Source organism: Hydra vulgaris, chromosome 03 (genome assembly GCF_038396675.1).
Source record: "Hydra vulgaris chromosome 03, alternate assembly HydraT2T_AEP".
NCBI lineage: Eukaryota > Metazoa > Cnidaria > Hydrozoa > Anthoathecata > Hydridae > Hydra > Hydra vulgaris.
In genome coordinates this window covers 32,645,679-32,657,951 of record NC_088922.1, presented here as the reverse complement: position 1 = coordinate 32,657,951, position 12,273 = coordinate 32,645,679, and positions in this window count along the sequence as shown.

Sequence of the window (12,273 nt, the reverse complement as noted above, 5' to 3'; positions counted from 1 at the left end):
TTATATAGTTCAAAAGAAATCAACCACCAAATTTTAGATCGCTCGGATAACATTTTGTTGAGATTTCAACAAAATGTTATCCGAGCGATCTAAACTTCAACTTAAGTCGATAAATTTTAGTTGACTCTATATTTTTGCTACATTAGAAATACAGGTATATTCTAATTAAATTAATAATTACTCAAGACTGGCTAACCTAATGAGTTCCAATTATATACCATTCGATAGAGAATCAATTAATTAAGACATTTAATACGCTTTTAATCGTATTAATTAGTTAGTTTCAAAGATAATTGTGAAAAAAAAAAAAAAATCTTCACACAACAAAAGTAGTGACTCTATATTAATACAATATATATATATATATATATATATATATATATATATATATATATATATATATATATATATATATATATATATATATATATATATATATATATATATATATATATATATGTATATATATATATATATAATATATATATATATATATATATATATATATATATATTTATATATATATATATATATATATATATATATATATATATATATATATATATATATATATATATATATATATATATATATATATATATATATATATTAGGGTGGCTCTTAAAACAACATTTTTGAAAAAAACCTGTTCCTACCCCTTTACTTTGTTCTATATAATACTAAACACTAGGTTTAAAATTTTTTTGAACAAAAAATTATTTTAGGGGTAGCTCAAGACCCTAAAAAATTTGACTGGTCCCTAAAATTTTGAAAATAAAAGTTCTTCTAAAGTATGTCAACCTGGTACTCAAAAAAAGCGAAATTATATAAAAACTTCAAAAACAGTAATCACTTTACAAAAAAAGTATGTTTAAAATATCTATTTTTCTAAAACTTGAAAATAATGACTTTTTTTATTTTCAGCTTAAAAACAATAGTTTTTATGCATTTATTTAAGAATTAAGTTATTTTTTTGTAAATTGATTATTATTTTTAAAGTTTTTATATAATTTCGCTTCTTTTGAGTACCAGGTTGACATACTTTAGAAGAACTTTTATTTTCAAAATTTTAGGGACCAGTCAAATTTTTAAGGGTCTTGAGCTACCCCTAAAATAATTTTTTGTTCAAAAAAATTTTAAACCTAGTGTTTTAGTATTATATAGAACAAAGTAAAGGGGTAGGAACAGGTTTTTTCAAAAATGTTATTTTAAGAGCCACCCTAATATATATATATATATATATATATATATATATATATATATATATATATATATATATATATATATATATATATATATATATATATATATTAGGGTGGCTAATATTGCTCTTTTTAAATGTTTCTGACTAAACCAAAATTTTGATTAAACTCAAAGCAGTTATTACCATCACTTGCAGAAACAAAACTTAATGTTTTAATCATTTTAAAAATGCAAACAGTGTCTCAATGGAATAGTTACTTCATGTTTAATAGTTACTGGAACATATGTTAAACATATATGTTAAACTTTGTAAATTTATTTTACAAAATGTATAAGAAAATTCTTTTATAATGGTAATAAATGAAATTTTAAAACACCGTCTTTTTAATTTACAGTGAAAAAAGACATCGAAAAAAAAATTTCTCTTTAATTACAATGTCAGTATAATGTATACAAAAAATATAAGGCATAACAGTTAAATTTTTAAATTTATTTCACGCACAATAAGAATTATAAATGGCAACCATCGAGTAAGTTTTGTTATGACTTTTTTGATTATCAGTTTAAACCTCTTGGGAACCTAATGGAAAACCCGTCAAATCCCCAGATCCTTCGTCCCTGACAAAAACCAGATAAAATCACGTCAAGCAAATTTGCCTAATTTTTTTACCATATAGGACCTGTCCGGAAACCAAAACACGTTCCCATAAGCCCAGACAAAAACTATACGGTACCCGTCTGTCAATGTTGGCTGGGATTTTAGTATTTCTACAAATACTATAATAGGCATTGCTCTAAATTTTTCTCCTCGAATATCAGTTCTTCAGAATTCACTCCCTACATCTTGCTTTCCTGATTCATATAGTTTGCAAACTTTTAAGTCGTTGGTCAATCGTTATCTCGCTCTACAAACTACATCTTTTCTCCTCCAGTATCTTCCAACTCTAATTAGTGGTTGTTCGCAGCCTTGTTGGAAGCGAAGATGTAATATATATATATATATATATATATATATATATATATATATATATATACTATTGAAATAATTAATAAAACAAATAAAAATACATTTTTTAAAGCATTATATAGACCGCCAAATGGTAATTACAATCAATTTGAAAATCACTTAAACTACTTGTTACCAAAACTCGTAAAAAAACACCTTTATTTATTGGGTGATTTTAATTTGAATTTTTTGAATATTAAAACAGATAAACACGTTGCGCGTTTTATAAATATACTTTTGCAATAAAGCATTTTTCCCATGATTTACAAGCCAATACGTGTGACAAAAAAAAACTGGATTCATTATTGATAACATTATTACTAATAATTGAATCGTCAAATGTTTAAAGGGCGGAAGACCTAAAATGTAAACTTTCGGAAAACTAAAAAAAACTGCATTTCCCCCGGTAGTAAATTTTTGATAAGGGTGTTATAATTTTTTGAAGGTAAAAAACATTCTTCAAAAAAAATTATTAAACCATTAACAAAAATTTACTACGGGGGAAAATGCAGTTTTTTTTCTAGTTTTCCGAAAGTTTACATTTTTGGACTTACGTCCTTTTAACATTTAACGATTCAATTATACAAGGACTAAAATGCAAAGTTGTATTATTAAAACAGATATCACTGACCATTTTCCAGTTTTTCTGATTACAAGTTCTGCAACCCCTGAGAAAAAATTAAAAAAAAACTGCCTATGTAAGAAATATAAATAATGAATCACTCGCCAAGATTCGCGAGTTCTTACAAGAAGTAAACTGGTAACTATTGACTGATTGCAATGACGTAAATAATGGCTACGATTTTTTTATTTGCATGTTCTCTAAGCAATACAAAAAGACCTTTCCAAAATTAAAAAGCTTTCCAAAATTAAAAAGCGAGCAGCCGTGGCGCAGTGGTTAGAGTTCTGGCTCAGAACCCAGAGGTCCTAGGTTCGACGCCAACTCTAGCTTAACAAGCGACATTGGTACGGAAGGAGGCGTAAACTTCCTGTTAAATGCTCTCCCGCGGTGCTCTGTGATAAGACCGTAAAGACTTCTGGGAACACCTAAAATAACTACAAAAAAAAAAAAAAAAAAAAAAAAAAAAAGAATTATTAGTTATAAAAATTTGCTAAATCCGTGGATAACGAAAGGACTCATTAAGCTGTCAAAAAGAAAAAAAAACTGTACCAAAGTTTTTTTTTAAAAAAAGAGCTACAAAAATGAAATAAAATTATTTCTTTTTTCCACTCTTTCTAGACTTATTTCTTTAATTACATGGAATGTAATTAAAGAAATAACAGGAGTGGGGTGTGTGAAAATTGGTAATTTGCCAAATAGATTGCAAAGAGAAAATGGATGATATTATTATCATATAATTTTTTTATTATTCTTATAATTTATCATCATTATTATTATCATTATTATTTGTATTATTAATGCTATTTCATGGTATTTACTTAAGATTAGTTTTTAGCTATTTGTAAATGACCTCGATTATAAGATCTTTTATCGAAAATACATTGATATTGATATTGGTATTGATAGAGGAGATGCTTTTGAAAATAATGATATTGCAGAAACATTTAACGACTTTTTCATAAATATAGGTAAAAAAACCAGTCGGTAAAGTTAACCATGAGCGAGATCTCGTCTCGTTCTCGTTTCTCGTGAGAAATGGGACTTCTCGTGAGAAGCGAGAAATAGAAAATTCTCGCGAGAAGTAGAACGAGACTTAAATATTATACTATTTTCCAAATTAAAAATTATTATAATTTACAAAACGCTTAATAATTTGTTTTTTCAATTAATTAATATTTTGACTGATTTTAATAAATCTAATTAAAAATTTAATTTGTTTTTTACAAAAACAAATTAAATTTTTAATTAGATTTTTAATTAGATTTTTTAATTAGATTTTTTTTAAAAATTTAATTGAAAAATTTTAATTAGATTTTAAATATTTTTAATTAGATTTTAAATACAAAAACTTTTTGTATAAAATGGTGCACTTTCGACTTAATTTCATTAGTTTACCAGTGGAATTCAACTTGACACATATTGTTCATATTGAAAAGAAATACTCTTGCCTCATTTCAACGATCAAAAATGACACCAAGAAAAAACAAAATCTGGAGATATTTTCAAAAAACAAGTGACGGTGCTGAATGCAAAGCGTGCAAAAAGACTTTGAAAACAAAAGATGGAAACACAAGCGGACTTCATCGTCACCTCGAAAAAAAAAACAGCCAAGATAACATTGAGTATTCTGAAAAAACTGACGACTCTCTTCTTCCTCCTCCTAAGAAGAAACAACGAACCATGGTCGAAATGCTTGAAACAAAATCCAAATATGACAAAGACAATTCCATTCAAAAACAGTTTGACTCTGCAATGCTGGATTACTTTTGCACTGAAATGGCATCTTTTTTAGCAGTCGAAGGAAGAGGTTTCAAGAAATTGTTTGACATTGCAAACCCTAAACTGAGCCTTCATTACAGAACAACATATTCAAGAGAGCTTTCAATTCGGTCAAGAGAAGTTCAAGCTGGAATGAAGAGCATAATAACGGAGATTACGCCAAATCTAAAAAGTGCTGCATTTACTTCTGACCTTTGGACTTCTAGAGCTCAGGATAGCTACATCTCTTGGACTTTTCATGCTATTGACAAAAGTTGACTACTCAAGATAGCTACATCTCTTGGACTTTTCATGCTATTGACAAAAGACTACATCACTGGACACCCCATGTCCAATAGTTCAATACTTGTGCAACAATCATATTTTGCAATGTGCAGTTCGAGACTCATTTGGAATGACTTCTGGAATGGATGATGCGTTGCAAACATGCAAAGATTTGGCTTCTTTAACTCACCAGTTAACAGTTGCAGCTGAGTTGCTTGAATTAGAATCAGACGCTCAAGGAATCGATTTGAGACAGTTACGCCAATCTGTTGACACAAGATGGAATAGTGAACGGGATTGCATGGCTTCTGTCCTACATCTAAAGAGTGAAATTATCAGGTTATGTGCAAATGAAGATGTTTTTTCTTCAAAGACCATCAGTGCATCACAATGGAAATCAATGGAGGGAGCAGTAGAAATTTTGGCACCACTTAAAGAAGCTACAGAAACGTGGTTGGCTGAGTCTATTCCAACAATTAACACTGTCGCCGATTCTTTTTATTTAATCCATGACAAAATTGATCAATTTATTGAGACGGATGGAAAAAACGGCTACGGTGTCTTGTATGCAAAAAACTTGAAAAGTTGAATTGAGAAAAGATTTCCTCTTTGTCACACTGGAAACTTATTGAGTGCTGCAGCAAACTAATTAAATCATACTTTAAAGGGACTTCACTTGAAGCTCTTCAAAAAATTTCAAACAGTAAAAGAATGGTTAGCCTCACAGGTTAAGGATAATGTTGAGTGCCAACCTGTTGCCAGAGTCCTTTCAGCAGATTTGTCCCCTAATTCAAAACTGAAGCGCAAGTTAAACGTCAGACTTGAAACACAAGAGCTAACATCTGAACTGAATCCTATTTTGAGCGAAATGTGCCAGTATGAATATCTCCCTGATGCCAAAAAAGACTTTTCGGTTCTTGATTGGTTGAAATTGCATTCAAATACATTGCCAGAACTCTCTTCATTAGCTAGACAAACTTTAGCTATTCCAGCAAGTTCAACTAAATCAGAGAGAGTTTTTAGCTCAGGTAGAAAATATTTATAATTTTTATAATTTTTATTCTTCCTCTTTTTATAATTTTTATTCTTTCTCTATTGGTATTTTTCATTACCAATTAAAATTACCAAAAAGAATTCCAATATCCAAAGGCGGCGATGGCTCGATAAAATCTACCTATTGACCAATTTCAATACTTTCCTGTTTTTATAAAATACTAGAGTGTATTTTGCATAACCAACTGTATAATTATCTTGAAATTACACTCTTTATCATAAGCAGTTGTATTTTCGCAAAAACCATTCCACGGAACATGCAAATTTGATCTTGCGGTTCAAACTTTAAATGGTTTTGAAAACATTAGTACGTTATTTAGAGATCATAAATAATAATAGTTGTAATAGCAAAAACATAACGCTATTACAACGTTATTTCAACGTTGCGAAATAGTTGATACTTCTTTTTTCTTTTTTTTTTTAAACATCTTCGCTTCCAATAAGGCTGCAAGTAACCGCTAATTAGAGTTGAAAGTTACTGGAGGAGAAAAGATGAAGTTTGTAGAGCAAGATAATGATTGACAGATGACTTAAAGGATTGCAAATTATATGAATCAGGTTTGCAAGATGAAAGAAGTAAATTCCAAAGAACTGATGTTCGGGGAAAAAACTGGACGAATAAGCGTTTTTGGAGCACTTAGGAGCTTTGGAGATGAGTAACACGAGAATGAATTTTAGTAGATGGCACAAAGGACGCTGGCTCTTTAGAGCAGTGCCCATTATAGTATTTGTAGAAAAGAAAAAGAGAAGCAACATTACGACGATGTGATAATAGTTGGAGGTTGACTGCAAGAGCAGGTCCAATTATGTTTACAATGCATTTTTGCACCTTGTCTAAAAGAAAAAGGGCACCATTAGAAGACTCGCGCCAGATATGGCAACAGTATTCCATACAAAACCGGATTTGAGATTTAGAATCCGGAGTAAGAAAATAGAATCCGGAGTAAGAAAATGTCTAGCTCGATAAAGAGATGCAACCTTAGCAGATGCTAATTTTGCAATGGATTTGATATATGGTTTCCAAGAAAGATTGGAAGTAAGAGTTAATCCTAGAAGATGAAGGGTAGATGACTCATCAGGTACATTATGAGCCCCATGCTGTAGCAGAAGTGAGATCCTTTTCAAACTCAAATACCCCTTAAGATTAAATGGTAGTATCATCAGCGAACAATGACACTTTAGATGTGAGAATTTCTGAATGATCGTTAATATAAATTAAACAGCAGTATACGGCCAAGGAAAGAACTTTAAGGAACCCCTGAAGTTACAGAATTAGAAAAAAATTGCTGCCGTGGAATTAAAAAAAATAGCGGCCGTGGCGCAGTGGTTAGAACACTTGCTGTATAAGCAGGAGATCCAGGTTCGAAACGAGCTCAGGACGAATTTTCGCGTCACGGTAAGGAAGGAGGCGTCAACTTCCTGGTTAAATGCACTTCCGCGGTGTTCTGTGACAAGACCGTAAGGACTTCTTGGGGCACCTAAAAACACACATAAAAAAAAAAAAAGAAAAAAAAAAAAGAAAAAAATTGCTGTCCATTAAGGACAGCTTTTAACTACGATTGAAAAGAAAGGATTCAATAATCTTGAAGATGTTTCCAGATACACTGTAATAAGAAAGCTTATGGAGAAACCTAATAAGAAAGCTTATGCCAAACCTTATCAAAAGCTTTAGAAATGTCAAGAGCGATGGCCTTAACCTCTCCACCTTTATCTAATGCACGATAAAACCTATCGATTACACTGATAAACAAATAAAATTTTATTGTGCAAATCTTGTTAACTAGGTGGTTTTTTAAAACATATTAAATATGCTGATTTCAAATATGTAAACCGTTTTTCACCATCACGTCAAGTTGTAAAGGGTTCAAATCTTTAGTATTTAAGGTAAAGTCCCTAATATTGTCGAAAAAAAAAGTTATTCAAAAGTATGTCAACCTGGGTCTCAAAAAAAGCGTATTTTCATAGAGATTTTAGAAAAGATAAATATTTTTACTTAAAATTTATTGACAAAAAAAATTATGTGAAAAAATGCTAAAGACTTTTAAAAAAATTTTAACAAAATGTTTCTCAGCAATAATACAAAAAATACTTATTTTTATTACAAACAAATACCATTTTTAAAATCTCTTTTATAATAATTGTTACGAAATTAAATGCCAAGACCAAGCATGTGGCTATTGGATAAGATAACCATCAACACTAAGACAACCATCAACACTAAGATCACAAGATGAAACAGCTGAACTCAAATTAGTCTCACAAAGAGTAAGTAGGTCTAATGTACTTTGCAAGAGATAAGACTCAACAGAAGAAAAGTTACTTGGAAGACCACGAACATTAGTGAATGATAGGTTTAGAGATCTTGGTGATGACGTTGGTTTTTTTGTGTTTTATAGTTTTTGGTATTTTATTCATTGTTAAATGTGTAAAAGAACTTGACTTAAAACATAGATAGTACTCAGTACACTGTTTAATAGCCTAAGAAATTGCCTCATTACTATTAATAAACCCTAAGCTGTAACAAAGGGCTTCAAATGTGGCCTTGGCAATGCACACCAAAAGTACAAACAGAGACACCATCCATGGGCAACATGGCACTGTCAATACTTTTTTTTTCAGTTGTTGATGGAATCAGTCTCTCTGAGAGCTACCACAGAGTTCGGGAAACTTGACTGCCAGCCAGTCTCAGATCCATAAAACTGAGTTTTGGATCTGTACCCTCATTAGGAGATAATAGAATGAGTTGCCTAGTCATAAAAGCAGAGACACCCAGCAAAACCCATGCATTGAGTCAAGAAGATCCAACATTCAACATCCTAAACTGAAAACAATGTATTAAAAATACATCTGCGCTAGCCTAATAGATGAAGAAGGGGTGCGAGGCTTGTCAACAAATAGAATAAGTTTACCCTCTTGGTTCCAACCTTTTATGGTTGAAAAATAGCGATCTAAATTTCAACGTTATTCCAACGATAAAAAAAAGTTGAAAATTTCAACGTTAATTCAACGTTTATTTTTAACTAAAATAAACGTTGAATTAACGTTGAAATGACAGTTAAATGACGTTGAAATTTATATATTAAAATTTGCCGACGCAAATGTAATAATAATTGGGTATTAAAATAAAATTTATTTCACATAGATTTATGGGTGGGAAAGATCTTTAAAGAAATTTGAATAAAAGTGTTCATGAAATAAAAGTGAAAATATTAAAAGATTTTATGCTTTAAAAATATGTATAATTTTACAAAAATTTATAAGAATTTGCATTATACACCAGTTTTTTAAGTCTTTTTACATTGTGTACAATACTTTACAGTGTACATTTTATATAAAAATGGTGGATTAGAGATGTATTTTTAAATCATTTAAAGATTATTTTTATATATATGTAAAATTTACAATCAAAATCTTATTATAATTATGAAACTATAGTGTAGACAGTATGTTTTGGTTTGTATAGTCAAAAGACAATGTTGCTTGTGTGAATGAAAATAACAAAAAATTAATATTATTATTATTATTTTTTTGTAGAAGTTTTTGTGTTAGCATTTTCGTTTTGTAGTTTTTGCTTACATTTTGAAGTTTTTGTGTTTTGCTTTTTTGTTTGCGTAAAGTTTGTAATTATTTGTGCTGTTGTTGCTAAATATTTTTATTGTTGTTCGCTGTTTTTCTATTTTACTAATTTTTCTACACCTTTTTTTTCGCCTAAATAATTAAAGATTGTTTTTTTTTTTGCATTTTCATTTTGAAGTTTTTGTGTTTTGCCTTTTTGTAAGCGTAGAGTTTGTTTTTATTTGTGCTGTTGTTATTAATTGTTTTTATTTTTGTTTGCTGTTGTTATCAATTGAGTGTATTCATATTTTTTGTTTTCTTATTTAATTTATTATAGCTTTATTGTTATTATTATTATTTTTAAAATAGTTTAATTTACACATGCTTTTATTAATTATTATTTTATTTGTTTATTTATTTTATTTAGATGACACTCCATTGACTAGTTTTCAATTATATAAGTGACACCTTACTTAATTTTGTAAAATTATAAAAAACTTGTAATTTTTCAATTTTTGGTTGAATAAATGGACTTAATGAAAATCCATCAAGTTGAATAAAGAATGGTTTTGTCCATTGTCCAAATCGAAAAAAAATCATTTCTGCCAAATACATAGTTTAAAAAATAAATGAAAAATATTACAAAAAAAGCAAATATAGCATATTTCGCTTATCATAGTATTCAAAATAAATAAAATTACTCAAACACCAAAATCCAATCCGCCCTTGCAATTATATATACATTTTTAGTACAAAAATAAAATATTTACAAAACTATGTATTTGGCAAAATGGCTTTTTCACACAATGTTCTTCAAACATACAATGATCTAATTTGAAATTTTAAGCTTAAAAAATTTACCGCACACCTAAAATTTTTACTGGGGCAGGTGTCCATTACTTTAACATTTGTAATTGATATTTTGGTACTTTTTTATTATAAAATGAGTTGTTTATTTATATATTCAAATTCCTCACCTAGAGATAACTTATTATATCACTTATTTTTTGAATTCACATGTTTAAAGACTTGGTTTTATAAGGAGAAATGTAAATTTAAAAATGGTGGAAAATGACCAAAATATTATTAGCCAAAATTAAAACAACCATTACTCACGAACCGTAGGGAGTTAGACCTTGAAATTTTGGAATTTTTCTTATTTTATATATTATAATATATATAAGAATGTTTATATATTATATATATTTATATTTATACATATATATATTTATATATATATAAATATATATATATATATGTAATATATATATATATATGTATATATACATATATGTATATAATTATATACACATATGTGTATATAAATACAGTTAATTACAGATAACTTGACCCTCCAGGGGACCAAGGATAATGGTTCGACTAAGCAAATGTTTGACTTAAGCAATGTATGCAAATGCAAGGCAGTTGCCTTTGAAGTTTATGTTATGTGTGTATATTTACGTTGATGTATGATGTTGATGTATAATGCATCTTTATTTAAAAAGATGCATTATACATCAACATCAACATTTTTTTGCGGCGCAAAAAGCTTTTTAAGGTTTATAAACTCGTATAGAAGTTGGTTGAATCAACGCCAAATCAACGTTAATCTAATGTTGATTTTCGGTTTCTTTTCGACGTTGATTTAACGTTTTGTTTCAACGTTGCTTTGCGTTTCCATTGTAACCAAAAATCAACCATTTTTCAATCATAAATTTCCACGGTTTTTCAACGTTGGTTGTACTTGCTGGAAAGGAGTGCCATATGATTTAACATGCACAAGATTTGAATCAATAAGTTGCGGTGTTCCACAAGGATCAGTACTTGAACCTCTGTTGTATTTAATTTATATAAATGATATTTGTTTGTCCTCAAAAGTACTTAATTATATTATTTTTGCTGATGACACTAATGATTTTTTTTAGATTCAAATTTAAAAAATATTTTTCATTTTGTAAATACATAACTAATATATCTTTATGAGTGGTTTATAGCAATTATTAACCATAAAATACCTTTTAAGGGTTGTCCATTCCACGTGGTACATAAAAAAAAAAAAAAAAAATTAGAAGTGTGCTATATAGTAGGGTAATATGAGATACCTAAATGGGGATAATATGGGATACTAATGGAAATAACGTGGGTAATAACCCACGCTATTTCCATTGTTTTCTTTTCATCTTATTATATTTTCAATGCTAATTCTGGTTTTACTGTATTGTCAGTATTGAGCTAACCAGGAGTTTCATTGACATTAATTATTAGTCTTTATGCATTGACAGCGATTAAAAATTGAAGTTCTTTTTTATTAATCTTTTCTTTTTTTGTAATATTAAAGCTGTTTTAATTTTTTTTTATAAACTTTTGTTTCGTTTCATTGATTTATAAGATCTTGCATAACTTATTATCATCCTTTGCTGACATTGATCAGGTGTCCCATATTACCCCACCCTTGGGGGTAATATGGGATACCCAAACATTTTCTGTTTATTAAATTTTCTCAAAGTGTATTGAAGCTTTTATACTCATCTTTTACAAAAATGATATTTGATAGCTATTGAAAATAACTGACTATTAGCAACAACATTAAATTTTAAAATTTCATTTTTATAGGTCGTTAAAATTAAGTATTCCATATTACCCCACTTTCCCCTATATATTACGTATTGTGTTGAATATGTATATGTATATATACCGATTTGTAACTTTCTATATTTACGTTATACAATACGTTATTTTTATATTTAAGTTATATTACAATACGTATAAATGCCGATTTGTAAATTTTTTT